The sequence below is a fragment of the Notamacropus eugenii genome, chromosome 1 (genome assembly GCF_028372415.1).
Source record: "Notamacropus eugenii isolate mMacEug1 chromosome 1, mMacEug1.pri_v2, whole genome shotgun sequence".
NCBI lineage: Eukaryota > Metazoa > Chordata > Mammalia > Diprotodontia > Macropodidae > Notamacropus > Notamacropus eugenii.
The window spans coordinates 756157200-756173413 of record NC_092872.1 but is presented as its reverse complement, the minus strand read 5'-3'; the positions used below and the strand labels follow the sequence as shown (position 1 = coordinate 756173413).

The 16214-nt window shown below is 42.5% G+C and overlaps 1 long non-coding RNA gene across 1 annotated transcript in view; it reads left to right on the top strand.

Annotated features, from left to right (window-relative positions):
- The first annotated feature begins 2104 nt into the window (after positions 1-2104).
- Positions 2105-16214, top strand: part of LOC140528868 (uncharacterized) — a 32456-nt gene continuing 18346 nt past the window's right edge. The window contains exon 1 of the long non-coding RNA XR_011975327.1: positions 2105-2528. This is a non-coding gene — a long non-coding RNA (uncharacterized lncRNA). The remainder of the gene's footprint in view (positions 2529-16214) is intronic.

Genomic DNA, 16214 nt, shown 5'->3' with positions numbered 1-16214 from the left:
AGTCTGCTTTGGGAGGCACTGAGTTTTCCTCCATTCAACTCCTCTCACTGTTTGTGTCTCTCCCTGTCTATCTGTGTCTCTCCCATTCTCTGTCTCTCTCCTCTTCATCCAGGGTCTCTGAATCCAAATGAATCTTTGACCATGTCTTTCTAACCATCCGTGATTTAGGGTTAGGGTAAATCTGCCTTTAGCTAAGCTAAGCTCTCTTTCTCTCAGTCCAAACTCTCATCAGCTACAGGCCATTCCCTCCCTCCCAAGTGCAAGCTCATCCACCTCACTTATGACTTGAGTGCCTTTCCATGTTGCTCTGAAATCTCTTTGGAGATTGATACATACCATGATAACTTCATGGGATTTAGACTTGTAGGGCACAAACTTGTGGTCATCCCTGTGAACTCTGACTTGTTTTGGTGGAACATCCCATTTATTTTCTGAGATCATGGCTTGCCCCTCAACCTCTTTCTCTAGGAATATCTTCTATTGGCCCTATGAGTGCCCTTTATCACAGGCAAGCTTCCCGTTCTGACCCTCTCTCCACTCCTGCCAGAGAGGGAGGAGACTTAGTGATCCAAAAGAGGAGTCTATCTAGGTGAAATTCAACCAGATGGATAATAGGGTTTCCAAGTCCCCAGCAGTTCATGGCAAGGGGAGTTAGATGAGACTTTAAGAAAGGCCATGTTTGCCCTTGAAAGTATTCTCTGGATGGAGACTTTGTTATGGGCTGAATAAATAAATACACTCAGTGTAGTGAGCAGAAGAAACATATTCAATAAAGGGCTGTAATTTTCCCAAGGATATAAGTGGGCAGCTAGAAATAATTTCCTAGCAAATTCTCCAGAAATATGTAATCTTAACAAAGACAGAGTTATAGAATGACTCACCTAGAAACGATGTAATTATTTCCACTATTAAAAATGTCATGTGGAGAAATGTATATTTTGAGACATGCAGAGTTAAAGAGAAACTTTCCAGTGCATACAAGAGAGGATATAGAAGTCCTATAATTTAAATATGCTCAGCCCAGAATGGAAACTGGAGGACAGAAGAAAAAGGGAATTTTAAAATCTCAACATATTTTTTAATGTCTCATTTTTTTTTCCCTTTGCAAAGTGAATTTTCGAGTCAAAGTTAGTAGCCAGCTGTGAAAGGAGTGAGTAGGTCCAAGAAAATTGATGATCATGGCAACCTGTGATAGGAAATTCTATGAACTATAAACCCATAGTGGATTAGAGTGGGGTGGGACCTTAAAGGGAGCACAAAACGTTAAAGCTAGAAGTGACTTCAGAATGTAGGACATGGAATATTAAAACTGGGCTTGAACTTAGAACAGTGAAAATAGTGTCTGAGAACTGGAAGTGACCTCAGATTATAGGGTGGAACGTTGAAGATGGAAGAGAACTCAGCAAGTAGAACACAGAATTTCAGATTCAATTTAATTTAATTCAATCGGTCGGTTGTTGTCCTTTGTTCTCCAAGAGGAACAAAACGTTCTCACCATGTGTCCGACTGTGGCTGATCAGACCAACACAAGCTTGGAATGCTCTGCCACAGGTCAAGCACAAATGGTCCATTTGGGGTGGATTCTCTAAGTTTATGTATCTCACATTTCTTTTGAGCTGCTGCAATCCTGCTTTGCTCATAGAGCATAGCACCTACTCATAGGAGGGCACACCATGCTGAGTGGTTCTGTGCCAGTGTCTCCCATGTCACACAATCAATTCCAGAGTTCCTAAGGGAGACTTTGAGAGTGTCCATGTGATCGCATGCCCTGTGGGAGTTCTCCATAAAGCAGTCTTTTTGGCAACCATACACTTTGCATTCGAACAACGTGGCCAGCCCATCAGAATTGCACTCTCTGAAGCAGAGTTGGAATACTTGACAATTTAGTTTGAGCAAAGACCTCAGCATCCGGTACCTTATCCTGCCAGGTGATCCTCAGAATTGTCCCTAGACAATTCAGATGGAAGCAATTCAGTTTCCTGGCATGGCATTGGTAGACTGTTCATGTTTCACAGGTATACAACGATGAGGTTAGCACAACGGCTCTGTAGACCTTCAGTTTGGTGGTCAGTCTAATACCTCTTCCCTCTCACATTTTCTTTCAGGGCTTCCCAAATGCAGATCTACTTCACTTACCTTGGAAGTGTTTAACTCAATGAACATTTATTAAACACCTATTGGTGGGAAGTGCTGGGGACAAAAATAAGAAAAAGATCCACTCCTTGCCTTCAATAATTTACAATTTAATGGGGAAGATAATATACAAAGGTAAGCTGGGAAGCAGGAGGTGAGAAGAACCAGACAAGACCAAGAACATGCTGTTCTGTGGCACTGAAGTCAAGCAAAGGAGCAGATGCAAAATGGAGTTACTGGGAAGTTCGTGAGTCCTCTATAAAGGAAAGCTTTGGGAGGAGTTTAGTGTTCTATCCTCCAGCCCTCCAATCAGAAGGGAGAGTCAACTGAGGGAGAGTTAAGAAAGAATTGAGTCGTCCAAGTATGAGTCATCCTTCATGGTGATGAGATTTCAGGTGATAAGCTCATCCAGAGAGGAGGGGAGGGGATGGAGAGGGTATGTGGTTCCATGGAGTCTAAGCTAAGCAGAAGCAGATAAAAATGGAGATGAGAGAGACCTTAGAGACAATCTAGCCCCAGTCCTCTCATGAGGCAAAAGAATCTCAGAGAGGTTGACTCATTTACTCAAGACCACACAGCTAATTAGTGGCAGAATACATTGCACCTCGCTTCCAGCCTATTCATCCTTGTCTTACTTCATACTTCCCCTTGAAGGGCAGCTAGGTGGTGCAATGGATAGAGCACCAGTGCAGGCGTCAGGAGGACCTGAGTTCAAATCTCACCTCAGACACTCGACACTCACTAGCTGTGTGACCTTGGGCAAATCACTTAACCCCAATTGCCTCATCCTGGGTCATCTCCAGTCATCCTGATGAATATCTGGTTACTGGATTCAGATGGCTCTGGAGGAGAAGTGAGGCTGGTGACCTACACAGCCCTCCCTCCCTCCAAACAAAGTCAAGGGCAAGTCATGTCATCATTTCTCTGATGGCATGGTTTTCTTTAGCAACAAAGCATGAACACCCTTCCCTTATCGCCATAAACTGGCCAATGGGCATGATATTCTATTCAATAGACTGGACATAATGGTCTGTATAATCAAGAGAATTTAGTTTGTTTCAAATATAAGAAACATGGAACCTCAGATCTGGAATACTGATGACTTGAATGCATTTCTGTGCGATTTGCAGATAGCTATTTTATAACTCATTTCAATTCTAACTGTCCCTGAATTGATGAAGGCTTTCCTAACTTGTCTAACATTAATCAGAGCAGGAGAGAAGTTCTGAGTTCCAATTTGACCTCAGATACTCACTAGGTATGTGATCCTGGGCAAGTCACTTAACCTTATTTGCTTCAGTTTCCTCATCTGTAAAATAAACTGGAAAAGGACATCTTTGCCAAAAAAATTCCAAATGGGGTCAGATGTGACTGAACAACAATAAAACTTGTCAACTTGACTATCTCTTCTCAATCCTCTTCTTCCTAATACAGCTTAAAAGAAAGACCTGTTGCCCATGCTAGTCTCCAATGCTGCAGAAGGCTGGGTCTGAAGGATCGCTTGAATTCCAGACTTTTAAGCAGCAGTAAGCTCAGTGCTAGTGAAGATGAACATTTTGAAATACACCTAATCCAAGCTCTGACATTCTCTTTTCTAGGTTCCTACCTCTGCACCTTTGCACTGGCTGCCTCCTATAATTGCAATGCTCTCCCTCTCCTCCTCAATCTTTTTGCTTCCCTGGCTTTCTTTAAGGTTGAGCTCAAAGCCCACCTTCTACAGGTGGCCTTACATGAACCCCATTCCCACTAGAGCCTTCTGTAAGAGATTAGATTCCATCTACTCTCCTTGTAATGTATATGTTCATATTAAGGCCTATTGACGTGGTCTATCCTAACTGATATTCTGTTCTCAGTTTTCCCTTGCCTTTGACTAATATTCCACCTTCCAAGTTTTTTCTAACATTGCCATTCATATTCTATATTCTATCGCCCCTTTACCTCTGACATTGTATGCTTTCTAAGATCCTTCTCAGTTCTGAGAGACTCTGGAACTGCACAAGCCTGCCTCAGTTTCCTCATCAGTAAAGTATGGGTCATAATAGCACTTGCCTTACAGGGTTATTGGGAGAAGCAAGTGGGATATCTGTAAAGCAATGTGCAAACTTTAGAGGGTTATAGAAATGCTCGCTGATTTATTGTTGTTATGATCACCTTTAGCTCTTTTGTTCTCAAGTCCCTTCCAGTTCAGACATTCTATGCATCTGTATTCTTGGCAAGGGAAAAAGTGCCTCCTTCCGAAGCCAGTATCTCATTATGCTAGCACTGTTCTTCCTACATTTCCCACTGCACCAGTGCAGGTGGAGGCTCCCAGTGGCTAGGGCACTGGAGAGGGCAATATTGATTTTCCAAATTGCTTTAATAGACACCATGCTCCCTTTGAGCCCCATTTCCTTCTAGGCCTTTCTCTGGGGCTCGTTCAGAGATTTGAAAAACCAAGCCTTATGTTAAAAGTCCACACATCTCATTCTTCTGGGGAGAGAACTCTCCTTTAGTCTTCCAAGAATCACTGAGGGCTGTGCTGCTGGTGAGCCTCTCCAAGAAGCAACTTACCAAGTCCATTCTGATGTTTTAGAAAATTTGCAAATGCTCTTAATTGGTCCCTAAGAAGTTTTAGTTAGGAGGATGATTGGTCTCTTCAAAATTCTTCTCTTGGGTAAAGAACATGGCAATAAGGAGTTCTACTCACTAATAGGTTTCTTCAATATCCAGTTTCAATGCATGGAGGCCATCTTGGAGGCTGGCATTCCGGAGGACGTCAAAATCTGGCAGATGCCAGAAAACTCCTATTTCCAGGCTATCTGCACCAGTGGGCAGATGGGCACAACAGTACATTGTGGTTCAGTGTTATGTCCTGGGTCCTTCTCTCCTCTCCTCTCCCCTCCCCTTCCTTTCTCTCCTCTCTGCTCCCTTTCCCTCTCCTCTCCATCTCTCTCTTTTGAGCTTCATTTCCACATCTGCAGTTACTATACATTTTGATCTTGTCCCACAGACGCCTTCAACTCAGCATTTCTAAAGTACAACGTACGATGCTCCTCCCCTTTCAGCCTTTGGCACGTCCATGCTTCTCTCTGGAGGACACACGCTCTGTCCTGGCTCCTCGATTCACCCTTGGAGTTCAGCCGTGCCCCCTCCTCGTCTTTGCTCCACATTGCCAATCGATCTCCGGGGTGGTTGATCTGACATCTTCCCCACGTCTCCCTTCCGTACACTTACACCATTATTAGCTTGTTTATATTACGTATACATTGTCACCTCGTGCTAACAAATACTTGTTAAACACCTACTATGTGCCAGACACTGGGAATACGAAGAAAGGGCAAAGCTAGACCCTGTTCTCAAGGAGTGCGTAGTCTAATGGGGAAGCCACCATGCAGCAGCAAGGAACAAGCAGCTGGGTCAATCCAGATGTGCGTGCAGATGACTGTGGGAGCTTTAATACACACACATCCACCATCTCAGAGAGAAAGTGCTAGGACCAAGGAAAGCTTTCCGGAGCGGGTGAGGTTTTAGGTGGGATTTGAAGGCAGCCAGAGAAGCCAGGCTGTGAGCTGAGGAGGGGGAGAATTCCAGGCATGAGGATCAGCCAGGGACAAGGCGCTGAGCTGTAAGATAGGAAGAGCAAGGAGGCCAAGTGTCTGCTAAACAGTGATGATGATGATGACTTCTGTAGCACCTCCTGTGTGCCAGGGACTGTGTTAAGCACTTTACAAATATTATCTCAAATGATCCGCACAACAACACTGTGAAGTAGGAGCAATTTTTTATTTCCATTATACAGTTGAGAAAACGGAGATAAATTGAAGTTAATTGGCTTCCCTGAGTACTGGAGGCCATGGATGAACTCAGATCTTCCTGAGGCCTGGCCAAGCACTCTATGTACACTTAGCTGCCCTGAATAGAGGGTGGAGGATGAGCTAAAGAGCAAGGGGATAAGATGGAAGAAGTCTGGAAAATTAGGAAGGAGTCAAGTAAAGAAGGATTGTAAAAGTCAGATATTTCCATATATGTTTTTGTTGCTCTTCATCATGCACTCAATGCTCCAGCCAAATGGATCTCCTGGATCTCACTGATACTGCTAGTGGTTTCACCTCTGTGCCCAACATTCCATCCCTATGCACAAATTCCTGGGTTCCAGGCTTGGTCATGCTCAGCAGCAGTCTGGGAGTCCTCGGCATTAGCCACTGCAGTGAACCAGATAAATCACTGGCTTGACTTTTGCTGCCTGACTGGAATGAAAGTCTTTCCAGCAGGATTTTGAATGTGTGAAAGGCTTAAACCCTCCACTGTATAGTGCACTGCCTTCTTTGGCTGACAGCTGTCTTTTTAACCCTCCAGATCCCATCTTTTCATATTCTGACATTGCCAGAATGTTTACTTCTCCACAAGCCCTGGGCACCTCTGTTTTGCCATTTTTATCTTTGAATGCTAGTAATAGGACAAGGATCTTAGAAATCCCCTACTCTAGTTTTCCCAGATGCCAGTCTAGACTGCTATCTCCATGCTGCAAATTCATATTTATTTATTTTTAAAATTTTATTTATTTTTAGTTTTCAACATTCATTTACATAAAATTTTGATTTCCAATTTTTCTTCCCAACTCTCCCCTCCTCCACCCCAAGATGGTATGTATTTTGATATAGACTCTATATATACATTCATATTGAGCCTATTTTCACATTAGTCCTGTTGTAAAGAAGAACTAGATCCAATGGGAAAAACCAGGAGAAAGAAGAAATGGAGGGGGGGGGAGAGAGAGAGAAAGAGAGAGAGAGACAGAGACAGAGAAAGACACAGAGAGACAGAGAGAGACAGAGACAGGGAGAGAGAGCTCAAATAATACATTTCAATCTGTATTCAGATTCTATAGTTCTTTTTCTGGATATGGGCAGCATTTTCCATCATGAGTGTGTTGAAGTTGTTTTGGATCTTTGCATTGCTAAGAAGAAAGAAGTCCATCAAAGTTACTCATTGCACATTGTGGCTGTTACTGTGTACAATGTTCTCCTGGTTCTGCTCGCTTCACTCAGCATCAGTTCATTCAAGTCTTTACAGGTTTTTCTGAAGTCTGCCTGCTCATCATTCCTTATAGCGCAATAGTATTCCATTGCATTCCTGTGCCACAACTTGTTTAGTCATTCTCCAACTGATGGGTATCCCCACAATTTTCAAATGTTGGCCACCACAGAAAGAGCTGCTATGAATACTTTTGTAACATGTAGGTCCTTTTCCCATTTGTATGATCTCTTTGGGATTTAGCCCTAGAAGTGCTATTTCTGGGTCAAAGTGTATGCACTTCTTTTTAGCCCTTTGGGCATAGTTCCAAATTGTTCTCCAGAATGGTTGGATCACCTCACAACTCCACTGACAATGCATTAATGTTTCAATTTTTCCACATCTTCTCCAGCATTTATAATTTTCTTCCTTTGTCATGTTAGCCAATTTGATAGATGTGCTGTGGTATTTCAGAGTTGTTTTAATTTGTGTCTCTCTAATCAATATGGATTTAGAGCATTTTTTTCATATGACTATAGATAGTTTTAATTTCTTCCTCTGAAAACTGCCTGTTCATGTCCTTTCACTATTTATCAATTGGGGAATGACTTGTATTCTTGTACATTTCAGTTCTCTATATATTTTAGAAATGAGGCCTTTATCACAAACTCTAGTTGCAAAAATTCTTTCCCAGTTTTCTGCTTCCCTAATCTTGGTTGCAATTTAATGTAATCAGAATTATCCGTCTTGCATTTCGTAATGTTCTCTATCATTTGGTCATAAATTCTTCCATTATCTGTAAATCTGACGAGTAAACTCTTTCTTGTGCTTCTTGTTTGCTCATGGCATCAGCCTTTGTATCTAAATCACATACGCATTCGCAAGTTTATGTTTAAACAACTTTGACCAGTGATGATGGGATACAGAAGTTCCTCAAAGGGCATACATGACACAGACACAGGCACGCAGAGGAAGCTACCAAGGAGCCCTAGGCCTCTGCAGACATGGAATGGTGCCACAATGGCTTCTCCCCTAGACCTTGGGGCCCCATTTTTCCAACCAATGTAACTGTACCACTTTGACATTCTGGGTAAGACTCTGCTCTGTGACTTCTTCTGAGGTGTTGATATCCCTTCTGATGAAGCAAGGGCCAGGCAGGAAAGAGCTGAAGCTTGGAGCTGGAGGCTGTCTTAGGTAGTCACCTCAGGGGCTTTTAATCTAGGGTTCAGGAAGTTGGAGTTTTGATAGATATTTACATAACTCTACTTTAATATGTGTTTCCTTCATCATCTTCTGTGTTTTATTTCATACATTTAAAGCGCTATTCTGAGAAGGGGCCTGTAGATGTTATCAGACCACCCAGAGGGTCTGGGATGAAAAGAAGCTAGAGTCCATGAGTTAGGAGAACCTCTTAAGATGGGGAAACTGAGGCCCAGAGATTGTAAGGGAATGATTTGCACCAGGCCACCTAACAGCACAGGTAGTTTTCCCTACTAAGTTTTCTGATACCAAGTCTCCAGATCCCATCCAGTCTGGGGTTTTTCTGGTCCTGTTCTGCTCTGCTCTTGACCTTTCCTGGAAGTACTCATGAAACTAGTGGGGCAGGAATCTCTTCTGTGGATCCCTTCTTTTGGACACTATCCTCTGCCTGGTCTCTGGTGTCCTCCCTATCTTTTAAGTTTCCTTGGGCTAAGAGCAGATAATTACTCCCTTCCATTAAGCACACCTGAGACAGGCTGGGCTCTCTAAAAGGCCTTTACTAGTAATTCTTTGTGGTTCTGAGCAGCTGAGTGAATAGAGAGGTGACTTCAGAGTTAGGAAGTCCCATCTCCAACACAGACTAGTTGTGAGGTCCTGGGTAAGTCACTTAATTTCTCAGTGTTCCAGCTAACTCTGAGTCTGTATATTTCAGAGGTCACTGATCTGCAGTGGTAGAAGGATTTTCCTTACCAGAATTTCCCTAATGCTGATGATGTCATGAAACTGATCCACCAATACAAAGGAGATTTGGATAACTGACAAGTTATAGAGCTCAAAATGTCTACTTCTAGAGCCCAGGACTTGTCATCTGATCTCCTCCAGGAGACTACTACAGCATTCTGCTCTTACTACCTCCTCTCTCACCTATTTAACATCTGGATCTACTCCCCCCACACACATATAGAAGCACCATGCTGTCTTAGGGGAAAGACCTGGAGTCTTGCTGGAGATGGTCAGGATGTCCTTTTTGGCTCTAACCTGGTCTTATCTCCCTCACCTTAGAATCTCAGAGATATAAAGGATCTTGAAAGCCATCTAAATCTGCTACATAACAGATAGATATGTATATATGTGTTGAATTGAATTGGAACTGGTACTCTCTAGGTTGTTGAACACCAAGAGCAGTTATTAATCATCTTGTTTTCCTCTGAAAAGAGAGCCTACTCCCTCCTGTCAGCCAATATTTGATAGCGAACATTGTTTGGATGTGTTTCCTTATATCAAGACTATAAGTTCTCTGTAACTTCTGCCCTTTCCTACTCATTTTTTTCTTCATTTTTAGTCCAATGCCTTTTCCCCCCAGTAAAGATAATTCCCTGGCTATGACTTTGATAGGCTTGGCTCTTCTCAGCAATGCAAGGTTCTAACACAGCTCCAAAAGGATCATGATGGAATATGCTGTCCAAATCCAGAGAAAGAGTTATGGAGTCAAAGCAGATAGAAGCACATTATTTATTCTCTCTCTCTCTCTCTCTCTCTCTCTCTCTCTCTCTCTCTCTCTCTCTCTCTCTCTCTCTCTCTCGTTTTGCTTCTTCTTTCTCATGGTTCATTCCATTGGTTATAATTCTTCTTTAAAACATGACTTATGTGATAATATACTTAATATGAATGTATATGTAGAGCCTACATCAGATTGCAAACCATCTTGGGGAAGGGAGAGGAAAGGGAAGAAAATTTAGCACTCAAAAGCTTGTGGTATTGAATGTTGTAAACTAAACATAAATAAATAAATTTAAAATAAAAATAATGCCCTTTCTGGGCCATCTCAGTGTCATCTAGGGTTAGCCTTATGGACACCATTAGCCCTGAAAAGCAACTCCGTTGGGATGACCATGTTGTTTATGGAGAATTCTCATGGGACAAGCTGTCACATGATGGTCAGAAGAAGTGATACAAGGACATTCTCAAAATCTCTCTCAAGAACTTTGAAATTGATTGTGTGACATGGGAGGCACTGGCACAGGACGGCTCAGCATGGCATGCCCACATCAGAGAAGGTGCTGTGTTCTACGAGCAAAACAGAATTGAAACTGCCTGAAGCAAATGTAGAATGCACAGACTTAGAGTATCCACACCAAACATTCACACGAATTTTCTGTGCCAATCTGTAGTAGAGCATTTTGACGTCATATTGATCTGATTAGCCACAGTCAGACACATTGAAACTTGACTTTATCCTAGTGATGTCATTTGGTCCTCTTCAAGGATGAAGGACAACAACCAACCAAACCACAACCATAGTCCTAAAGCTTGAGAAGGTTCCCTTCACTCTTATACATGGTGTCTCAAATTCATCACTCCCTTATCTGAGAAATATTTACAAAAGCCCATTAGAAATAAACTTTCAGTGGAATAGTGGTTTCTAAAAGCACTGGAGAGGTCATTTCTTCACACTCTCTGCTCCTATGGATCCCCTGACCCCTCCAAAGGCATGGTTCTTCACCCAATTCAATGGTGGGTCATTGACAGCTTTCACCAGTCACTCCTCCTGACTCTCCTTCCCTCTTTTCCATTCCCAGAAAGACTATGCCCAATGGGAAGAGTCCTTTACATGCTAGGAGCAACTGGAGCTTAGAATGTGTCAAGATTGGCAAAGAAAGAAGAGATTTATTTTTCTTTTAAGTCACACTGGAGAAAAGAGGCAATAGGAATCCTGCTCAGGGTAGAAGGAAGATACTCCTTGAGAAAAGGAAGAAAGTAGATATGTTCAATTCTTCTTTTGCTTCTCTTTTCTTTATCAGAGTGCCAACACTGCTTTTATCTGAGTAACTGCTAAGAATGTTAAACACCCCAGTGTTAGGCACAGACTCTGGGGCTGCTGCATCATAGTTCCACTCCAACCCCTTTCAGGTTGATGTGGAAATTAATAACTACTCTTGGTGTTCAACAACCTAGGTAGTACCAGTTCCAATTCAATTCAACACATATCTATTGTGCTGGGCACTGGTGGGTTGAACCAGTCCAGAATCCTTCCATCCACACTATTGTCCAGCCCACTTATTCCCAACTCTCTCTTCTTTTTTACCCAATGTATGTTATAACTTTATTAACATGGAGGTTCCCCAAATTGAATGGATTTTCATACGAGGAGTTGCGCTTCTCAGCTTGGAGGTCCTCAAGCAGAGTTTGAGTGAGCACTTGACAACAACATCATAGAAATTATTCCAACTTCAGATGGAGGATGGACTATACTGCCCTTCCACTTTAAATCATTGTGTTTGCTTTAAAAAAAGAGCTAAGGGCAATCCTGCTCAGACTTTCTGAGTCAAGGAGCAACTTGGCATGACAGTGATGAGAGAAGGACCAGAATTTTGTTATTTGAGCAATGCTAAAACACCATCACCCTGAAGCACAGACAGAAAGAGAGGGCTAGAATGCCTTCAGGAAACTGTATAGGGCTTTTAAGGACTCAAAACATCAGCCTGAAGCAAAGATCCATCTTTCAGACTGTGATAATCTTCTAGTGTCACTGGATGACCAAGAATATAGAATTCTACAGCCCTGGAACAATTAGTCAAGGGTCACTAAAAGGGCAATGGAGTGGTGCTTTGTAGATGCACAGTCTACAGAATCCTATAAATGGGGAATTGTGCTGAAGTGGCACAAAGCATATCATCAGAAGCATGTTCAACTACAAAACAAAATAGACTGGTCAAGGATTGAGAACCAAGGAATAATGGTCAGCCTATGTGCTTTATTATTGCAATGCAATGCAGCATCAAAAGATCTAAAAGAAAGTCCCCAGTATGTTGAGTGGTCCCTCTGGGGACAGTTTGGTTACTCTCTGCAGTATTGAGGGAAGTACCCACATCACTGAGATTACAGATCAATCAAAGCTTTTTAACTACTTTTAATTTCCCTTAGAAACAGTGGAAGCCCTTTGAGGGGAGGGACTGATTCCATTTTTGTCTGTATATCCCCAATGCCCAACACAGTGTCTGGAACATATGCATAGGTACATGTGTTTGTTGAATTGAATTGGGACTGGCACTTAACTCTAGAGATTGGTGAATGACTAAGGTGAAATTGACTTTAACCTATTGTGTTTAGTGACTCCCAGGCCATGCTTTGTGTACCATTCATCCATCTGCCAGAATACCAGAGACTACTTAGCTTGTGCACACTGCCACCTTCCCCGATTGCATTTCCATCTCCTCTTCCCACCCCAACCTCTGTTGTTGCTAGATTGCCTTGGTAATCTGCTTGCCTTAAAATTTTTCTCACAGTGCTTGTGACTTCCTATCAGAGGCTCCCTCCCCTTGACCCCAATTCTCCATACATGTTGTATCCCTCTATTAGACTGTAAGCTTCTTGAAATCAGAAACTAACTTTTTAATTTTCAGCTCCATTGACCAGCACAGAGCCCGCCACCTAGTAAATGCTTAATATAGGATTGTTAATTGATTGAATTCTATTTGACATCACCAAATGATCCATTACTTAATGACCATCATCTCAGTGGCAAGTTCGTCTAGACTTTGCTAGAGGCTAGGTCTTGGTCTATGGTTGGTTCATTTTCAAACTCTTCCCAGTGTGACAGAATCTGGCAGAACTTGTGTTCCACTGAGATATGGAAAACAAGCGCACTGTCCATTAGATATACACTTGAGTGCCAAATTTTCCAAAGGAGGCTGGTGAGAGGCGGTGTAAAACCTGACCTTGTCAAACCTCAGGATCGATAGAGTCAAAACCTATGTGGGGTAGAAGTGGGCGTGTGAGTGGGAGCTCAGTACAGGTGCGTCATCATGAAGGCATTGAAGGATGAAAATGAAAAGTCAATAGATTGATGAAAAACAGAAGGGGAAAAAGAATCTGTAGCTGTTTAGCCCAATTTTCTTTTTCCCTTTCCTAGCTTTCCTTTTTCCATTACTATTCCTATTATTTAACCAATTGATTCTACCCCTTCAGCTTTATTTAATCTGACTTGTCTAAGGAGGATTGATTCTCTGAGTGATTCTATTGCTTAACTAGTGCTTTGTTTGGCCACTTCACAGAACCACAGAAGGTTGGAGCTGGAAGGGACTGAGGAGTGAGTCATACTGGGATCAGAAAGTCAGAGTTGGAAAGGACCTCAGTGGCACCTATATCTGAAATGAGAATCCCCTTCCCAACATACCAGATGAGTGGCCATCCAGTCTCACCCTGAAGACAAGACCTCCATTGAGGAGGAACATGCTACATCTCCAAGCAGCCTGTTCTACTTTGGAACAGATCTCATTTTGGGGAAGGTTTTCCTGACATCCAACATAAATTGTCCCATGGCAATTGTCACTCATTGCTCAGTATTTGTCAGCAGTGTAACTCAAGAGTTAAAAGGGCAAGTGTGGTTTGGGGCTCCCCTAGGAGAAGCAGTGACCGAACAGAGGAGGTAACATAGTCTTACTCTGCTTTATCCTGCTCAAACCTTGTCTCACATATCATATTTACTTGTAGGTGACACAGTGTGGCTAAACTCAAGACAGTGTAGAAGAAGGAGACCAGAATTCTCAGGGCTTTAGGGACCCCACTCAATGACAATCATTTGAAGGCACTGGAGGTCCTTAGCCTTTTAAAAGAGAAGATTCAATGAGTGGCATGATACCTATCTTCAAGAATTTTATGAACTAGCATATTGAAGAGCTTCAACTTGTTCTATCTGCACTCTCACTGGGATCTATGAGCCAAAGATGACTATTCACTCACTGATCTTGGTCATATCCCAGCGACTGTCATTTTTCCTGCCATCCTAAACATCTCCACTAAATTGCAATCAATCCCTGTCCCATCAGCTCTACCTGATCAAGTGTTGATTTCTCATGCCTGTATCCAAACTCCTAATGGAAGTGTGTGTGGGTGATAGAGAGGGGATGGGGAGGACAGGTATAAAGGTTCATCCCTAACTACAACTAAAGAAGGCCAGCAAGCTTGAGTGGCCACTGATGCCCTGGTCTCTTCAATGTGAGTAAGAGGCTGGGTTCCGTGAAGGATGTGGGTTCACATGACCTGATTAATTTCATCTGAATTGCAAAGATACTTTTGGTCTGAAATCATAATTGACAAGTCAATTCTTGGAGATTAAACACAGGTTCAGAATAGATCAAGCCCTCAGATATGTTAATTTTTCACAGGAAATAAAGTTGAGATGCAATCTTTTTCTTTGGAATAAGTCCAATCACTGCTACCTCTGTGATGGATACACTGTGGCTATGATTAATATTTCATATGTTTGTGACTTTCTGCAATTCTACTGAGACACATAAGGACACCCAAAATCTTCCACTGGCAAGGCTTTGCAGTTTTTTTCAGAGGAAACATTCCTGATTTTATGTAATTTAGAGCTGGGAGAGATCTTCTAGACTTCCTCTACTTAACCTCCTCAGTTGACAGGGAAATTGATGACTATGTGTGCCAGCAGTGTGATATGGCAGCCAATTAAGCTAGTGTAATTTTGGACTGCATTAAGAGGGGTGTACTCTAAGGAATAGAGAAGTTATAGTGTGACCTCACTGAGAGTGTTGTGTTCAGTTTTGAGTCCCATTGTGTAATAAGGACATTGATGAGCTGGAGAGAAGCCAGAGAAAGACCAGAAAATAGTGAACAACCATGCCTTATGAGGGCGACTTGAAGGGACTAAGGCTATTTAGCTTGGAGAAGAGAAGACTAAGGAGATGTGATGGTTGTTTTTAAGTGTTTGAAGGGTGGTTGTGGGGAAGGATACTTTAGACTGAATCTGTTTGGACTCAGAGGATAGAACCAGGAATGATGGAGACAAGTTTAGAAGAGGAAAATTAGGTAAGGATGCAGGAAAGAAAAGATACTGACAGAACTGTCCTGGAGGGAAACAGGTCATCCCCAGAAGCAATGAGCTCCTCCTTTTAGAGGCCTCCAAGAAGAGGTTCATCAACCACTTGCTGCCTAGATCACAATGGGGAAGCCTTAGGTTGAACAAGAGAACCCCAAAAGTCCTTTTCAGTTTTGAAATCCTGTGACTGTGCTTTTGTGAGGACCAGAGAGGGGGATTATCCTTGATCGTGGCCCCATCTTTTTTAGCCCCTGGTTCCTTACCTGTAGAATGGAGATGATAAGAACACCAGTGAGATAGTATTTATGAGTGTTATATAGATCTTAAGGCATTTTATAAATAGCATCTGGTACTGTAAAAGGACAAGGGGGAATGATGCTTAGTGTACTCTTTCTTTCCAGAGAAACATCAGGCTGTGCTAAATAGAGCTCTGGATTTTGAGCCAGTGTGCCTGGGTTCAGGTCCCAGCTCAAATGCTGCCTGACTATGCCATATCATCACTCTTTGTGCCCCGGCATCCTCCTCTCTAATGTTAATGGGGATTTTACTGCTTAAACTACCCCTACTTACCACGTAGTTGGGGAGAAAACACTTTGTACAAGTTGAAAACGTTAAAAAGATGCAGGTTGTTGTTCCTGCACCCTCTGTTTTGGACTCCTCCAGATGTTTAAGGTTTCTATCATCTCATTGGAATGTCACAAGAGTCCCCTGCGCTAGGCTTCACAGGAATTGTTATCTCTGCTTCTCTTTTTCTGCATAGGTTGTTGTGGTTGTGACTGCTTCTCTTGGTTTTCCTCTGATGTGGCGGCTGGTTTGCCACAAAAGGCACCCACCCAGAGATCATTTTCTGCTAAGTTCTGGTGAAGATCGCTAAGTCCCTGAACTCTGATTCAGCAGTCTATGGACAGGGCCTCACTTGTTTCCAACAATGAGAAATGGATGGCATTTTTCCAAGTATGTTATCTCAAAGATATGGAAAATTGAGATGGAGAGGGAACATGGGGCATTTCCTGGGACCAAAAAATGAGATTAAATGTTTCTGATGTGA